This window comes from Orycteropus afer, unplaced genomic scaffold, assembly GCF_000298275.1.
Source record: "Orycteropus afer afer isolate SDZICR_OR568_19922 unplaced genomic scaffold, OryAfe1.0 scaffold00456, whole genome shotgun sequence".
NCBI lineage: Eukaryota > Metazoa > Chordata > Mammalia > Tubulidentata > Orycteropodidae > Orycteropus > Orycteropus afer.
Window position 1 is genome coordinate 70551 of NW_006922043.1, and position 19360 is coordinate 89910.

Here is a 19360-nt window from a genome sequence, read left to right on the forward strand (position 1 = left end):
GGCTCTTCACCAGATCTTGATATTGTCAAGCTCACAGGTCATTAAAATTAGCTTAGACTCTGAAGTTTAAAAACCATGAGATTTGAGGTAGAAAACAACATCAGTATCAGAGTGTTCACACTGGAGGGGACAGGCAGTTTTTTGTCAAAGAACAAACAGATTGATGATCCCATTGTCTCTGTCTATGCCATACCCCACCCCGACCTTAACTGGATTAGAACAGCCATGATTTCATGGTGCTCATGGAGCCTGGGGATCAGTAGTCCAAGTAGGACACAGTGGAGGGTTCTGCAGCTGTGAAGGTTTGGAAGGTTGTGGTGACTCAAGGTTAAAATCATCCCTTGTCAGGGCCTTGGGCTGGATGATGTGAAGGCCTGTGGATGGTGAATTTTATATGCCAATGTAGCTGGGCTCTGGTGCCCAGTTGTTGGGTCAAACATGAGTCTAGGGGCTATTATGGAATAGTTACATAGGATTAAGTCAGTTGGCCTCAAGTAAAGCAGATGACCCTGCACAATGTGGTAGGCCTTGTCCAATCAGGTGAAGCCTGAAGAGCAAACAGGGAGGTTCCCCACATGTGTTCTGCCTCCAGACTATACATAGACATCTTGCCGGAACTCCTCCTGTTTTCTCTTCTGTCACCTGACCTGCAGTTTTGGGACACAGACTGCAATGAGTGGTCACCGCAGGGATTTGGAAGAGGGCTCCCACTGTCCTTTATGGACAGGGCTTTGTGGGTAATCCAGAGTGAGGGACTCCCACTCCGTTGTGAACCAGAGCAGAGACTGAAAGGGCAAGAGCTTACACAAGAAAAGGCAGCTGGTATAGAACTGTCTGTATGGCCAAGTTCCTTCAGCCCAAATCCTGGTCCCCTCCTTGCCCCTCTCTAAGCAATATCCTGCCTGCCCAGCCCCAGGCCTGGCCTTTTCAGCTGGGCTACTGGAGGGACAGGAGCTCCCACACTGAAACTTCTCCCAAGATGGTCAAGGATCTTTGACTAGGCCCAGTGGCCAAGGGTCAGGGTATGTGTATGTCCTGGGGTGGGATGCCTATGGGAATAACCAGATGCTTTGAGAAGCTCAGGAGACCTGGTGGTGCAGTGGTTAAGCACTCATCTGCTAACCAAAAGGCCAGTGGTTTGAACCTACTAGCCATTCCACAGGAGAAAGGTGAGGCAGACTGCTTCTGCAAAGGTCACAGTCTTAGAAACCATATGGGGCTGTTCTACCCTGTCACACAGGATCACTATGAGTCGGCATCAACTTGTCAGCCGTGGTTTGGGTTTGAGGAGCTCCTTGCAGGCCCGAGGTTGCTGAGGCAGGAACGTCTCCACTCAACCTCCCGTTCTCCAGCTTCAAGGCTGAAGGGTGCCACCTTGATGTGGGGACAGAGAGAGAGACAGGATTGGGCTACTTCTGCATGATCATCACCACTAGGTCATGTAGGGTGATGCCTCTCCAATGCTCTGATCGTGCTGTGGCCCATACTATGACACACGTGTGTCAAAATTTGTGACACAAGACCCTTAACTCACCCAGCCCCTCTCTTCTCTCATTTTGAAAATTCTGCTGCAGACTTATTTTCACAAACACTGAGCATCTGTCAGCCGTAGTTTGAAAGTTCCTCACCTAGACTTTTCCTTGGCCCTGACTTTAAGCTCATGTGGAGTGCATACTTAATAGAAGGAATTGTTGATAAGACAGTTTGCATGATTTTTTTTTTTTTTTTTTTTGCATATTAAGGCTGCACACTCTGGCATATAGCTCACATGTGGAGCTTATCCTAGTTTGGACTAGCCATGTTTCAAGTGCCTGGTGGCCACATGCAGCTGGTGGTAGCTGTGTAGGGCAGCACAGAGCAGAAATGGGTAAATCCCCTTCTTCATACTCTAGGCATGGGCAGACAGAAATGAGAATAATATGAAAGGATTCTAAAAAAAAAAAAAAAAAAGGAAAAGAAAAGAAACAGATGGCCTATTTGGGGCCCTGCTCCCACCTGGCCCAGAGTGGTCCACCCTTCCCAAAGAGAGTTTTAAACAGAATTGTTACCACACTCGTGGGGTGCTTTTGTAAAGAAAGAATATAGAACTTTGTGCCAAATTTCCCTAACATTGTTCTGCTTGGCTGGAGGTACTGGGAGAAAGCTAAGCGGCTCTCTGATCTCCACAGTGACCTGGCCAGTCGGCAGGGCTATGGGCAGGTGGATGGAGGTTTCAGTCAGCACCATGTGGCTCTCCTTGGCTTCACAATTTGGGACCACAGGCCTCTGTTTGGGCATTATGGAAGCCACACTTTCATCAGCTTGGGGCCAGCCTCCAGGGTTCCTTGTAGAGAGCAGCTTGAAACTAGGGAGGCTTGTGGTGAGGTGGTCACATTGGCTGCCACCACAGCCCTGCTGCTGCAGAGAGGCTAGTGGAGGTCTGGCTGAGGAGTGAGGTGCTTGAGGGCCCTACAGGGTCAGGCGGAGAGCCTCCCTTAACTATGTCTTGGAGCTCTGGTGGTGTAGTGCCTAAGGCATTGGTCTGCCAACCAGAAGGCTGATGGTTCATACCCATCAACCACTCCTGGGAAGGAAGGTTGGGCTATCTACTTTCATAGTAATTCTGCATGGGAAACCCAAGGACGGGGCCCCTATGAGTCAGATCCAACTCAACGGCAGTGGGTAACTATGTCTTGGAAAGGCTAGGAGGTTCTGAAGATGTGATTAGCTCTACATAGGAAGGTCTCTGCATGGCTTCCTAAGGAGAGATGACTAGGAAGGTCACAGGGATCTGTGCTCACCCCCAATTTCTTCCAGAAAGAACTTCAGTCCTGGGAGAGCTTGGTATCATCAGGTCTGTCTCCCTGCTGCTTAGAAGGACCCCACCATGACCTCAAAGGCTGGAACCAGGGAGGAGGGAGGTGTTGGGCTAGTGAAGGGTCAGATCCTTCCTTACCTAAAATTGTGACATTTTGTCCACGTTAGGTATTTTTGCATTAATTTTGATTATTGCATTAGATATTATTTGTCTCCATGAGTGATTTTTTGGGGTTTCCTTAAATTCTACATCTAAGGGGAGTGTCTCATTCATTCACCAGCCTGATCTCCTTCCTGACATTTTTGGGCCCCATGCAGGCCCTGGATTTGTGGGCCCTTGTCTTCCTGGCCCTAGCCCTGTCAGAATTGCCCACTCTGGCCACTGGGTGTCAGGATACCCCCATGGAAGATGTTGGGCACAGGGACAAGCATATCCAGCAGGGGGCAGGCTCATACTTCCTTGGATTGGAGCACAGGGCAGCAGGTGTCTGTTGCTTAAGTTAAATGTTTGAAAAATTGGTCACAGCACCCTCTGCTTGCCCTTGGGGGGCCAGCAAGCCCCTTTCACGGCCGCCCTTCCCTGCATGGGCTGTCATCTCTTTTGAAAAACAGTCCTTCACATGTTTTCTCATTTTTTTCCACCTGTACCTAGAGTGTGGAGGGAGGTATCTGGCCCATTTCTACTCTGCACTGCCTGACATGATGGTCACAAGTCACATGTGGCCACCAGACACTTAAAATGTGGCTGTAATGTGAGATAAACATTGGATTTTAAGGACAGTAGAAAACACAGTGCAAATAACTCATCAATATTTTTATATTGACTGCATGCTGAAATAATACTTTAGATATGTTGGGTAAAATAAATCAGGATTAATTTCACTTGCTTCTTTTTACCTTTTTTTTTTAAAAAAGTGTCGTTCAATTACACTTCTGTGGACAGTGCTGCAGGAACGTCAGGTTTGGCAAAGACAGTGCTGTGTCTGCCTCATGGCTGGATGGGGGAATTTTGTGTAGGAAGAGTTCAACACTCAATCAGTGTTCCCTATTGGTGGGGTTAGGATGCAGCTAGTTTGGGGCAGAGTTGGGGTGGCTCCCTGTTTTCCTGACTCCCCGCTCTCTGCCTCTCACCCGGCCTGCTGCTTGGTCCCATGAGAAGGATCAGCAGTCCAAGTTTGTTTGCTGATCAGAGGCAGACTCTCAGAGCAACTGCTCTTTGAACCTCTGCCCTGCATCACCATCCAGGCAGCCCTTTCCCTGGGCTTGATTCTGGTTTACAGCCAGGTCCTAGGAGGGAAGCCTGCCTACAGGTGGCATAAACAGTTAAACACTCAACTACTAGCCAGAAAGTTAGAGGTTCAAACCTACCCAATGGTGCTTTGGAACACTGGCCTGCTGATCTGCTTCCAAAAGGTCAGCCTTGAAATCCCTGTAGAGCAGTTCTACTCTGCACATGCAGAGGTCACCATGAGTTGGCCTCAGTTTAACAGCAATGAACAACAATAACTGGATCCACAGCCCAGGATGTGGGTAACTGGATTAGCTGGTGCTGGTTCTGGACTCATGAAGGTGCATGAGGTTGGGACCCTACCCAGTGGGTAATACACAGATGAAGACTACAGCAGATTCCATCTTAACACTCAGCCTACTGGCAAGCACAAAGGAAGGCTGTCCATACCAAGGGATGGGAGAGGGCTTTGATGTACAGGGCCTGCTATTGCCAGTGGGAGGGTCAATTTGAACAAGCGCTTTGGAACATTTGGGGCTCGTGTTGTAAAGGTGAACTTTCACATATCCCAGGTCCCAAGACATCTACCAATATGAAGATAGGTCTACTGTGGTCACATAATGAAATATTCCCCAGCAGCGGAAGCAGAAGTGCTAGAACTATATGCAATAACTGTGGATGAATCTTGCTGATGAAGTTCAGAGACAATGGTACATCCTTAATGTTGAACCAGGATCTGATATAGCCAAAAAAAGACATGAATTACACACAAGCCATGACTGCCACTCTTTACTCACATAGAAAAGAGAGTGTGCCTGAGCATGCTGTGGGTGCCAGTCCCCCATGGCCAGGGAGTTACTTCCTGCAGCCAATGTAGGACAGGTGATTTGCATGCACCCCTCTTGTGCTGCAGATGAAAGACCATGTTCCCTGCCTGCTGGGAACAGATACAAAAGTGGGGTTGGCCAGGTGCCATATTATGTTCACACATGAGCAGGACAGAGGAAATTACTGGGCACCTGGAACAGGGAGCAGGGCTCCTTGATAAGGAGAAGAAGTACTCCACGTCAGAGAATGTTCTAAGCCAAGACTTCTGTTTAGGCAACCTGGATGGGTGGTGCAGGGGCATGGCAGACTGTCCTCCCAACACCCAGGGACTGCATAAAGCATGTGATGTTATAAACAACTAAAAATAATATATATATATATATATATATATACACACACACACACACACACACACACACATATATTTAGGTGTGCCTGTATATGTGAGAAATCTGTTTATGAAAATCAAAGGACTTACATAAACATATAGTTCAGGTTGGTGTTTATCTCTGGGGTAGTGGGGAGGCAGAAGGGTGGGAAGGATGGGGTAGGGGAAGGCACATAGTTAATGCTTTTGGTCTTGGGTGTAAGAGGTTTGGAGGGTGCATTTTATCACAACTGCACAGATAAATGGATTGATGAAAAAATCTGTAAACATGTTACAAGAAAGTCAGCCATGTGCGATATATGGGGAATATGTCATGGACCCAAGATCAGGCTTCATCCACTTCTGGGCCCACATCTGAAAAACCTGGACACAAGTGCCCACTCCCAACAGATGTAACAACTGCTTATGGTTAAAGATTCACGACAACGCAAGAAAGGAGAAAATCGAGATAAGTTACCACTTTATGGAGTCCCTGGGCAGTGTAGTGGCTTACACACTTGGGTGCTCATCAAAAGGCTGTGGGTTCAAGTCCATCCAGAAGGACTCTCAGAAGGAAGGCTTGACCACCTACTTCCAAAAAATCAGCCACTGAACAGCCTTTGGGACACAGTTTTACTCTGACACACGGGAGGTTGCTGTGGGTTGGAATCCATTCCACAGCAACTATTTTTTTGCTTTTGATCACATTATCACCTTATGTGTGCTTCTCCTCCAGGTTTTCTCAGAGTTCAGAGCTCAGGACACTGGGCATGGGGAGAGGCCAGCCCAAGATCACACAGCCACAAGTGAGAGATGGCCTGATTCCAGCTTTGCTGCCTCCTGGCCAGGGTGACTCCTAACACCAGTTTACAAAATGGAAATGATTTGCAAGTGGAGAAGCGCTGGATGGAGTATCGGGGTTTAAACTCATTTTCATTGAATCTTTCAGGTTCCCATGAGGACAGAGGAAGATGAGGGACTCTGGGAGTCCTCTTCCCTGTCGTTACTTAAGCCATTTAGTGGTTTTATCCTCCCAATACTTCATTGAGGGAAAACTGCCAATTTCTGTTCTTTTGGGAAATTCATTTTGTGGAGTGTCTGATTCTGACCCTTTCTGTAGACATGGGTATATGACCAGCTTCATTAGTTTAAAGATTTCCTGTCCCTAAACCTGTGGCAGGAGAAGAGATTCAGAGGACAAGGGTGTCCAAACTCCATTCCTCCTTGTACTAAATGTGTGGGAGGGGGGAGAGGCAGCAGGGGAGGGGACAAGGACATCACAGAACTATTTGTAACCCAAATGCCCCTCTTTGACTTGTTTGATGGCTCTCTCATGTGTATCCCCTGGGACACTAATGCCACAGGACTTTAATGCATGCCACATGGAGGAAGGGATTCCAATCACATATGTTTGGGAAACATGCCCCTTGGCAGTAGAGCTTTCCAGGACTCAATATACCCCTGGACCTGGGAGTCATGACAGGGGACGAGCACAGGTGCTCTCAGACTTACTTTGTTAGAAAATGCTTTGATACTGGAAAGGCCACCTGAGGTAGTTCTTGTTCTCTGCTCACCTGGAGATCCACTGGGGGCTTGTCCCCCTCCACCATAGTTATTGTTGCTTCCCTGTGGGGAGGAGGAGGGATGGAGGGTTTGCTGGCTTGGTCCAGGGGACCATGGAGGTAGCCCATCACCCTAAACAAGGGCAGTGTTCTCCGAGGTGAGTCTTAGCCCATGACCCCACCCCGTCCCCTTGACCATACCCCTACCACCAATATCATTCTCCACACTGAGTACTCACAGGGAGTCCATTCATCCCACTAGCCCATGCCTGTGTGGTGGAGGAGATCCTGGTCTCCAGTCTTCACATGGGAACCCACAGGTCTAGGCTGGGTGCTCAGGGTTGGGGCTTAGGCTGAATCAGGAGAGGTCTTTTGCCCAAGGTCACACATGGTATGATGTGCAGAAGGGGATCTGGGTGGTTCAAGTGCCACCATCTGTTCTGTCTCCACTTCTGTCTCCAGAGAACTCTTGACAGTGCACATCTAGTCCCCAGAGATTTGGGGTGAGGAGAATGTGGGGCTCTTTCTGGCCCTGGATGGACCATGTACCCAAGGCCACAGCTGACCCTGGTGTCCCAGTGGGGGCAGTAATGCTGGCTGGTGGGGACATAGGTGTGGGCCTGACAGGAGTGGTGGCCAAGTGTACTGTGCAGCACCATCGTCTGGGTTCCTGGAGCCTAGATGAGCCACACCTGTTGCTATTGTTGTTGTTAGCTGCTGTTGAGCCAGCTCCAACTAATGGTGACCCCACGTGCAACAGAAAGAAATACTTCCTGGTCCTGTACCATCCTCACAATCCTTGCTATACCTGTGCCCATTGTTGCAACCACTGTGTCAATCCATCTCATTGGGGGTCTTCTCCTCTTTTGCTAACCCTCTACTTTACCCAGCATGATATCCTTCTCCAGGGGTTGGTCCCTTCTGGCAACATGACCAAAGTATGAGAGACGAAGTCTGGCCATTCTCACTTCTAAGGAGTATTCTGGCTGTACTTCTTCCAAGACAGATTTGTGCATTCTTCTGGAAGTCCATAGTATTCTTCACCAACACCACAATTCAAAGGTGTCAATTCTGTTGTCTTCCTTATTCATACATGCTTATCATATGTATGCTCTCACATGCATATGAGGTGATCAGAAATATGTTGGCTTAGATCAGGCATACTTTAATCTTCAAAGTGACATCTTTGCTCTTTAACACTTTAAAGAAGTCTTTTGAAACAGATTTGCCAGTGCCATACATGGCATTTAGCTGAGCACATTATGGATGGAGGCATGGACTGAGGATGCTTTCAGTGTGGAGTGGCAACAGTGGACAGCAGGATCCAGGAGCTTAGGGGCTGTTGGAGGTGGGCCACTCATCCTGGGCTAAGGTCAGCCCCTGGTCACTGACATGAGTCCTGGAAAAGGCTGGTGGCCTGTCTTCTGGCTGGGCCTCAGAGCCCCTCAACAGGGCCAGCCAGAGACCTCCATGAGGGGTCACCATGAACCCACTGATGGGCAGTGGGCAATTGGAGAGGGGCAGGGAGAGGGCTGTTGGAGGTCAGGCACAGCTGCTGTGCCCACAGTGTCCACATGGATGGGCAGGTATGTGCAAGCATGTGCTTGTTTGCACAGAGGTCTGGGGCCTGGGTGTGCCTCATTTGGCCCTGGCTGGGCCTTTGTGTCCTGGGTTGCAGCCCTGGCTGCTCCTGGACTGGTCTAATCATGGTGCACTGTAAAAACACAGATTCCTGGGCCCCAAGGCTCCCACATTCATCCTAGGGGAGTAGGGGATACCAGGAAGTTTGGTAGTCACCTAGTGGCCCTCCTACCCTCAGCTGGGCACCTCGTCCATCTCCTTCCCATGCAGGGGGCCCAGAGGTAAGGGTGAGACAGAAAGGGCAGGGGACAAAAGTGTAGACCAAGACCAGACCCTCTGGGTCATCCAGGCCAGGGAGGGGGCCTGGAGCTGTGGGTCAGAACAGAGGTGGAAGGCCTTCACATTTTTATGGAAAAAAAGAAAGCAAACCAAACTTGTTGCCACTGAGTGGATTCTAACTCATGGAGACTCTTTCCAAAGTGGAGTCTAAAGTCTTCCAGGAGGCAAAGACAATCTGGGATGTTTGAGCCTGGGGGTCCACAGGAGGCTGGCCTTCAGGCACAGTAAGAGAGGGGTAAGACAACTAATAGGGTGCTGGATGTCAGAAGTGGAGTGGGAGCAAGGCTGGAGTGGGATGGATAGTGAGATTCTCCTTAGGCCGGTGGGGGAGGCTGTGCTGGGACATACTGTGGGCCAGCACATAAGAAGTGTGACACTGGAGTGGCTGTGGGTCCCAGGTGGCTCTGGGTTTCCACAGCAGACTGGTATCTTGGGAGGGGCTTCTCCAAGTGACAGTGGGCTGTGGGTATGGGGGTCCATCCTCCCCCTTCCTAACTAGCCCCTTTCCAGGGGAACCCAATGCCCAGAGTGCATCTGTCTGCTTCTCCCTACTACAGTGCCACCCTAACCCAGGCCCAATGACCCTTAGTGGACCATGACCTTTCACTGTTATCCCCAATATCTTATTCCACCCTGCCCTCTGGACTCTTCTCTGCACAACCCCCACCCCCTGGCTCAAGGGAGGACTCAACAACTCTGTGATGTGCCTCTCCTGCTGTGAGCCCCTCATTGCCCTGGATGCTCTCAGACCCGAGCTGACCTTCCAGGCCTGGTGCACCCTTACCCTTCCACTCTGGGGCAGTTCCTGGGCCCCAAGTGCTGTTCCTTTCAAGCCTATGCCCTCTCCACCCTAGACCTGGTACCCCGCCCATCCACCCTGGTCCATCTGCTCTCCCAGCATCCTGTATTTGTGGCCTCATTGTTATGACAGAGCTGTTTGTGCACTTTCTGTGCTCTCTTCCCCTCCCGCCCCCTGCTGAGGCCTCCCAATGCAGCCCACCAAGATCAGTCTGTCTGCCTGCTTCCTGCCTTGTTCAACCCAGATCCTTGATCAAGGGAGTAGACATCCATACAGTAGACACACAAGGTATAGTTGTTGAACAAATGAATGAAAAAGCTGCTACCACTATTGATGTGGTCTGTTTCCCCATCTGTAAAACAGGGGTAAGAGTCATATTTACTGTGAGGCTTAAACAAGTTAATTCATGTGAAGGGCAGGACAAAGTGTCTGCATGTAACATTCAACCTGTGTGAGGCGTATTGTTGCTATTAGTCCCATCCTGGACCGTGACTCACCTGTTGAGTGCCACCACTTGACAGGAACACCCTGGGCTGCTATTGCCACCAGGGGCCAGCCCAGGTAGGCACTTGGAAAAAACAGGTGGCTCCCCTCAAAGCACAAGTCATCATCACTGTGGATGGAGTAGGGATGGGCCTCAGGGTGAGGCGCAAACTTGAGGGCTTGAGGGCCCAGGTCTGAGAAGCATTGCAGCACCCACTGCCTGCCCACTGCTCTGGCCCCTCCCCACCAGAAGCAGTGGTTGCTCCTGAAGATTAACTGGGCACTCAGAATTATTCTGGAAGGAGACCATTCTCTGCTTCCCTGCTGGGCTGTGCTCCCTTCCTAAGGGAAGACAGATGCATTTTAATTTGTTCGAACTTGATGTAAAAATCCCCTCTTCTTGAGAAACTAGGTCATCAAGCAAAGAAATCCTGAGCTTCTCAAACTGACAATTGTTTCCCATGAAACGACAATTGTTCTTTTTCATCATGCTGGGAGGCTGTCCTCTTGGATGTCCAGTGACTCACTCATTGAGTTCCAGAGGTGGATGGGACTCAGACATAGACTGGGTACAGAGTGGGGATGGTGGCCTCCTGCTAGCAGAATTCTCCACCTTTGGAGCTGAAAGAGGGGAGCATGTCTCTGCTTCTCAGATTTGGAGAAGATGAAAATGGGGCTAAGACAGAGCAGGGCCTTTTCCAGGGTCACCTAGCACTCCAGGGCTGAGGCAAGCCCTAAAGCCCTCAGCCCAGGCAGTCACTACACCAGGTACTTAGACTTCTCTGAGCCTTGGCTCCCACACCTGTGACAAGGGATGGCTACACCTGCCTCCCAGGTGTGTGAGCAACAGGGGAGCTTGTGTGTCCCACATGCCCTTGAGGCTTCTAGGAATGAGCTCAAGAGTGATCACTCACCCATGCCTCCCTCCTTCCTGCTGGGCCCAGAACACCCTAGTCTGTAGGGTTCAGTGCCCAGTTTCATCAAGTGAGTGCCCACATTTCTCCAGGGGCTGCATGTTGACCCTCCAGTTAGTGAGAAAACTCATGATCACTGTAGAGGGCACAGTGCCCAATGGCCTTTAGCAGATCTGGGGTCAGCGTAGTTCTGGTTGCTCATGCACTCTCAGCCAAAGTGGTGCCTCACCTCAACTGGACACTGAGGAGGCAGGGCCTGATGGGCAGCATCATGTGGGGCTCATGTGAGCTGGGATGTGGAGACATCAGGTAAGAAGGACCACAAGGCCAGGCAGCATTGGTGACTGGTTGAGCCCCTGGGGGCAGTTCCAAATGGCTTGGAGCTGGAATTTTTGAAGGTTCTTGGCATCTGGATACTTGAATTTTCCTGGTGGAGCAAGGGCTGCAGAGGGTCATTTGCACTCTCTGGGGAGGGACGTGGCTGTTGAGCTCAGACACTCTTTCTCTCTTGGAGACCCTTCTCTGCAGGCAGCGTTGCCCCAGGGCTATGGCAGGGCTTCAAGGGACTTCAGGAAGGTGGCTGTGCCAGGACTGGAAGCAGCTCCAAACTTCAATTTCTGTTTCTGATGAGATTTCCCTAATCAGCACCTTAATGAACACTGGACTGCTGGGGCTCCAGGGATGTGCACTCTGGCTTAATCACTCCTGGCTTCTGGCTCTGCCTGAGAATAGTCCTGCTGTCTTGTCCTTGAGCCTCCTGCCCTGGCTCTAGGCCAAGACTCTGCTTCTGCCCACCTCCTACTTTTCTGGACCATACATTGTTACTCCACTTATGTGCTGGCATGTCCATTTGTCCATCCATTTGTACATTCATGCATGCATGCCTCCATTCATCCATCTACCTATCCATCCATCCATCCATCAATGCACCCACCCACTCATCCATCCATCCATCAATCCATACTTACATTCAATATTCATCCATCCATCCATCCATCTACCCACCCACTTATACATGCATTCACTTACATATCTGTCCATCCATGCAACCCCTCACACTACAAATGTTCTTCTTGAACAACTCACACCTGCCAGGCCAGGGCTAGAGAGTGGAGTAGGGAGAGATTCAAGAAGGAATGGCCAGGCACTGTCCCTATCCTCACAGAACCACAGTCTGGTGGGGGTGACAGATGAGAAAACCAGCTGCAGCCATCCACATGGGGTGGGCCAGGTGAAGGTGGCATAGGCAGAGGGTGGTGCTGTGACCAAGGAAGGCTTCCTGGAAGATAGGCAGCTCAGCTCAGAGTCTGGAGGCCCTGTGTCCTGGGCCAACTTCTCCCCAAAGTGTCCCCCAATTTGGTGCAGAGGAGACAGCACAGAGAAGTCTGTGTAGACTGCCCACGCAGGGGTTGTGCCACCAGCCTGCCCACGAGCCATCTGCCTCATTCCTTTCCTTCCCTGAGTGCCAGCCCGTGGGCTGCTGGCTCCCACACAGTCACCAGCTACACACATGGGCCCTGGACTTCTGTCAGAATGGAGCACCAGGTGTTTCATATGCTGGTGAAGAAGGCACTGGGCCCAGTGAGCCCAACAGGACCAGTGGGCACTCCCCAGGGACACCCCACTTTACAGTTTGCAAGGTGCTTCCATGGCCAGTGTTTGTTTAATTCTGGTGACATCCCTGGGAGCTGGTAAGGCACTTTTCACAGAAGGGGAAACAGAGGATCAAGGGTCAATGACTTGTCCACAGGACAGAGTCCCTGAAGGGCTGAGCTGGACAGGTACCTGATACTTTTCTCTGTAGGCTTGATGCCAGGTTCCACAAAGCCCAGCCTGTGGGGAGAAAGGTTGGAAAGGGAGGAGGCAATAGCTCCTTGAACTAAAAGCCCTGGCTGTGGGGTAGGTGCAGCTTCAACTTGTGGGGAGGTTTGGATTAAGGGAGTGGAGTGCAGGATTAGAGTTCACCTGGTGGAGCAATGACCTCATGCAACCTGTTGTTCTTACTTCTGCAAAGAATATTCTTAATCAAGTATGTGTTCTCTACATAAGGCCCCCTTTTCTCACTCCCCCCCAAAGGCATTTATTCACCCATTTTTACACACAATTACCCATTATCCATGAATCTGTTTGGCCATTCGTGCACACACATTTAGGGAGCACATACTGTGTGCCTGGCCCTGTGCTAAGTGGAGGTAAATCCAAAACCCCAAAGCCATCCCTGGGGACCGGAATTAGCACCCAGCTTGAGGCCAGGCCTGGGCTGGACCAACCTAGAGGAGGCTTCTATCTAGTTAGGAGATTGGCTTTGCCTCACTGGGATTTGGCCTGAGCTGGGCTGACTTGTGCTCATCTGGTCCTTAAGCAGTGGTACACCCTGGCAGGTGGGCTGCAGGTCAGATTCATCTCACTGGGTCTGAGAGCAGAGGTGGGGCCTCCATTGTGCATAGCAGCTCCCCTCTACTCTACTAAGAGCTTCTAGGAGCAGAGGGAGGGAAGGTGGGAGGAGAACATATCCTGTAATGTGATTTGTGGATCATCCTTGTCTGTGGCCCTGGCCAGGATCAATTTTGTAGCCAGTGACAGAGCCCACTTAGTCCAGGCTTCTCTTAATGCTTGGATTCTCACCATCCTGAGAAGAGTCAGTCATTTTTGCAGAGCGGCCCCATGTTTTCACATTGCATTATTCCATACAAATTTGGTAGCTGGTCCTATCCTTGACAAACTGGCAGAGGCTGATTGGATCAGAGAGCAGTGGGATGGTCTTTGTGTCTTTGGTCCAGCCTTGTGAGCCCTGTCTCTCCCTTCCGTGTTCCACCCCCTGGGTCCCACTATGCACCAAGAGGACAGAGCCATTAGAAGGCTATGATTGTAATGCCAGGTTGGTCACATTGCAGCATGAACAATCTGAACTTCCTCCTCTAAACAGCCATCTGTCAGGCACTGGATGAGCAGGTAGCACCAGAAAAGCAGATATGAGAAGCCAGGCTCCAGGCCTCCATCCCGAGAAGCCTTCCCTGGAGGCACCTCCTCAGGGCTTGGTGTGATGGCCAGGCCTGACTGATGCTACAGAATTTGCAGAGCTCTGTGCAAAATGGACATGCAAGGCCTGGGCTCAAAATTAAGAATTTGACAGGATGTGGAGATATTGGAACTTGCATACATGATGATGGGGACATAAAATGGTGCAGCTGCTATGGAAAACTGTTGGTAGTTCCTCAAAAAATTAAACATAGAATTACTATATGACCCATCAAGTCCACTCATAGGTGTACATACAAGAGAAGTGACAGCAGGAACTCAAACAGAGACCTGTATATGACTGTTCTTTGCAGCATGTTTCACAATAGCCAAAGGAGGAAACAGCTCAAGTGATCAACAGGTGAATGGATGCACACAATGTGGTCCATCCATACAATGGGATATTACTCAACTGTAAAGAGCAAGGAAGTCCTGATATGTGCCATAACGTGGATGAACCTTGAAAAAATGATGCTGAGAGAAATAAGTCAGTCACAAAATGGCAAATACTGTATGATCCCACTTATATGAAATAGGCAAGTGTATGAGACTAAAGCTTATTAGTGGTTATCAGGGGTGGGTGGGAGGAGAAATGGGAATTATTATTTTTTTTAAAGATGCATTGTTTAGAAAAGAAAATTAGTGATTTCCTTTCAAGCAGGGCATTGCAGAGAAAAGGGCTAAGGATTTTAAGATGGAACCAGTAGAGCATTCCCCTTTGCAGAGCCCTGTGTGAAGCTGGCCCATGAAGCTAGCCCTTCTGGGACTCACATTTGTCTAAGGGTGGCTGTACTAACTCAGCCTGAGGGGTGTCTTTTGAGAGGAGGATGGTGGCAACAAACCAGTAGAGCAAATAGCCATGACAGCAAGCTTGCTCTGTGGGTGCCTACCCACTACCTCTGATGGGTGAGCAGAGTAGAACAGGCAGGTAGGTATCCCTTTGACTTCATCTATGAGGATAGTGTGGTAGTTAAGTTCTGTGTCAACTTGGCTGGACCTGTTTTGAATGGCTGGGCAGCTGGATGTAGTTATTCCCCATGTTGAGACATAATCAACTCCATGGTGGAATCTATTGGAGCAGCTGAGTAGCTGCCTTAGGGATGTGGTCTGCTTCCTGTATATAAGAAAAAAGCCTTGAGAAAGGTCTCTGAGCTTTGCCTGAGTCTTCATCTCAGTGGCCTGTCATGTTGTCTGCCAATCTTGGGACTGGTTTCTGGACTTGAATTAGTGGCCTGATAATCTTGGCACTGTGGCATTTTGTTTTGTCAGCCTCAGCAGCCAGCAGCTGCCTGAGTTAAGAGAAGCCTCCAGCTCCAGTGGGCTAGGAGCAAGAGGCAGAGCTGAAGCCCAAGGTCAAGGGACCATCACCCAGCCCCTAGTGCTGGCACTTAGAACTCAGAATCCTAGCCTCCTAACATGTGAGAGAATAAATCTCTGTTTGTTAAAGCCATACATATGTGGTATGTCTGTTATAGCAGCAAAGGAGAACCAATACAGATGGGCACCACTTGGCATGAGCACAGGTTTAGGTTCACACAGGCCTGGTTCAGCCTATCTCCACTGTACCTGAGAAGCTGTGTGGGCCTTGGGGAAAATTGCTTCAGCTCTAGACCCTTAGTTTCTTCATCTGTGACATGAGGCCTGGAAACATCCCTCTCTGTCTGCTGCTGAGAGGTGCCTATGAAGGGCTGCCCATGATATCCCCACATGGAGTTGTGGAGATACCTGTGCTCTGTTTCCTAGAACTGCTGTAACAAAATACCACAGTTTAGTGGTTTTTAAGGTATTTCTTTTGAGGATTCAGTTAGAAAGTATTCCACACCACTCCTCAGCATCTCAGCCAATGATCCTTAGCTTGTGGCTACATCACTCCAATCTGTTCCTCTGCCTCTGTCTGTCTCTGTTTTTCTTTTTCTTTTTCATAGGATGGACAACACTCAGGAGAGCCTGCTCTACTCCTGAGTGACCTTGCATTAACTAGTTGCATCTGCAAAGACACTATTTCCAAACAAGATCACATTCATAGGATTAGGACTTCAGTGTGTAATTGTGGAACAGTATTCAATTCATAACACCGTCCAAGAGTGTACCATAGTAGCAAGGTCACATGACAAGGAGGCTAGTTTCATTCCCCTCCTCCCATTCTCCACAGAAGCTCTGCTCAGGCAGAACTTTCCACTCCTCCAAGCCCTTCCTGGTCATGTTTGTGTTATTCTATTGCTTTGATCCATACAATGCCTATCTGTACCAGGAAAATCTGCTCTCAGGAGATGATGGCTTCTGCTTCACTTTTAAAAGTGAAATATGGTGTTGAAACATTTCATGGGCTCACAGTAAATGTTTTATGAGAGGGACCCATTGGCTGGAGATCAGTCGCTTGGCTTGGCAAAGGTTTGTCTCTTCTGCAGCTCAGGGCAGCTAGGGGACATGAGAACGTTGGAGCCAGGGAGAAGCTTCCAGGCCACCTGTCTAGAAATGACCACCACACGATCCCTACACTGCTGACCTGACCAAGAGAGTGGGGACTGAGTGGGGAATCAAATGTTGGACCAGACCTTCTCCTTCTGCAATCTGCACACAATAATAATGATAATGAAAATAATAATTCTAAGAACCCAGTGCTGTGTTAAACACTGTGTTTTCATTGCCGCATTGGCACACTTTACCTCTCCCTTCTCTCAGGGGCTTCCAGACTTACCTCTTGGCCCTGGAGCTGGAAGGGCAGCTGGGGCACAGGCTGTATTCCCAGCTCCTCTGGTGGGCTTCATCCTTCTGGTGGGTCTATCCATCTGAGCTCTGGTCTGCCTGATGCTCACTCCTCCCCCTCCCCAAGCAGGCTCAGAGGAGCATGAACTGACTTCTGGTTTACAAAGAATCTTTGAAGACCCTGAGTCCTTCACCTTTTCAAGAATTCCAGGAAGCAAGAATCATCCTTTCCTGTTGAAGGATGAAGGTGCTGAAGCTGGAAGACAAGCCCTAGTAGGTGAGACACCTCTTCTTTTCCCATCACCCTATCCCCACAGTTGTGACAAGGACATTGATGCTGGCTCTGCCTGCCATGGTGCCCCCAGTGCCCAGACTCAGCACCAACTTGCAGTCCCAGCAGGAAGCTGGTCCAAAGCCCCAGTGATCTGTGTGTACCCCGATCCAGACATAATATAAGAAGCAACAGATTTTAAGACCCTGGGCATCAGGCAGGAAAGGACAGGGACAGATCCCAGAGAGATGCCAATGAGTGATGTGAGCCCATGACTGCTTTTGTTCATCACTAGCAAGAGTTTCCCAGGTGTAAAATGGGGTTGGGGAGCCCAGGAGGAACCCAAGTAACTTTAAGAGTTAAGGAGATGGAGCAGAGTGTCTGCGGACACCAAGGCATTTGAATTCACAGGAGAAGAGAGAGCAGCAGAGAAGGAGCTCTGCAGAGGATCTTCTTGAATGTTCATTGGAACACCCTTCAGTACATGAGTGTGTGGGCAAAGTACCCAAGAGGCCAAGGAAAGAACTACCCAAGAAGATGAAAGGGAGCAGTATTCAGAACCCACATTGAGTAGGGAACAGTCCTTGTTTCTATAAGCCAGACTAGAAGACCTCAGAATTCACAGACGCTGGGTGGAATACTCAGAAGGGTCTTGCCTTAGTGGTGAGAATGAGTACTGCCCAAATAAATCTTAAAAGCAAAGCCTGAAATGATCAAACTGTTTCAAGTAACCTAACTGTGTCCAAAGCAAAGCTCAAGAATATTTGTGCACCTACAAAAATATTCCAACAAAGTAAATTTCACCACGTCAGCTACTCAATAAAAAAGTACCAGGTACACAAAGAAACAGGGAAATATAATTCAGTATGAGGATAAAAATCAATTAGTTGAAATCGACCCAGAACTGCCATTGACATTAGAATTAATAGACAAGGACACAAAAGCGATTGTTATAACTGTATTCCTGTGCTCAGTAAGCTGCAGGGAAGATTGAACATATTAGATAGAGGCATGGGCATTGGAAAAGATAGCCAAATTGAAGTTTTACAGACAAATACTACAATGTCTGAGATGAAAACTACACTGATGGAATAATGACAGATTAGATAGATGTTGCAGAAGGAAAGATTAATAAGTTTGAAGACATAGCAATAGAAACAATACAAATTAAAACAAAAAGAGAGAGAAAAAAAAGAAAACTCAAAAAAGAATAGTACTAGCCAGGCATCATCTAGTTTTTTTGGTCTCAGGGTCCAAGAGGCTGAGGGTCATGTAGTCCACTAGTACTTTGGACTATTTGTTTCCATGCATCTTTGATTTTCTTTATTCTTCTTTGCTTCAGACAGAGAGAGACCAGTATTTGCACCTTAGAAGCCCATCAGCTAGCTTTTAAGACTTCAGTCACTACTCAACAGAGTAGGATGTAGGATATTGTCTTTGTAAACTGTGTTATATCTCTTGAGTTAGCTGTGCCCTGAGACTGGGGTCCTAAGCTCACAAGCCCAGTGATTTATTACCTCAAGGTGTTCACCCCTGTGGCTCAACTTTCAGCCAAGCAAGAGATAGGTCTATAAGGTGAAAAATAACGCTAGAGGGGTATACCCTCCTTAGAATAATCAACCATATAAGATCAAAAGAGCAGCTTTTGCCCAGAGATAAAGGTTAGAAGGCGAAAGGGAATAGGAAAGAAAGACCAATGGAAACTGGAAACACAGGGAGGAAGTAGGAAGAGTGATGTTACACTGTGGGGATTGCAATCAATGTCATAAAAAATGTGTATAAATTGTTGAAGGGAAAATCAATTTTCTCTGTAAATGTTCACTCAAATCACAATAAAAATAAAAAAATAAATATATAAAACCACCAACAAACAAACAGTGCATCAAAGAGCTGTGGTCCAGCTTTAAGCAATTGGAATCCCAGGAAAAGAGAAGAAAGGGGATGACAGAAAAAAAGTATTTTGGAGATGTAATGGCCAACAAATTCCCAAATTTGAAGAGAACCACAAACATAAAGATCCAGGAAGTTCAATGAACCCCAAACACAAGAAGCATAATGAAAATAACTCAAAATAATCAAATTGGTCGTAGCCAATGATAAAAAGAAAATCTTAAAAGAAGCCAGAGAAAAAGACACATTACATGCTGAAGAGCAAAGAAAAGGGTGATGGAAGCTTTCTTGTCAGAAACAAACAAGAGGAGAGTGGAACATGATCTTTAAGGCGCCGAAAGGAAAAACAAAACAAAACCTGTCAACCTAGGATTCTATACCCAGTGAAAATATCTTTCAAAAATGAAGGCATTCCCAGATAAAAAGGTAGAAAAATGTGGAACAAAACTCAAATTCTTAAAAAAAGGTGAATTTACTGGACTGATAGAGATTAGAGGAATCCCTGAAACTATAGTCCTAAAATAACCTTTGAACTTGGAACTGAAACTACTCCTGAAGTCATCTTTCACCCAAATAAT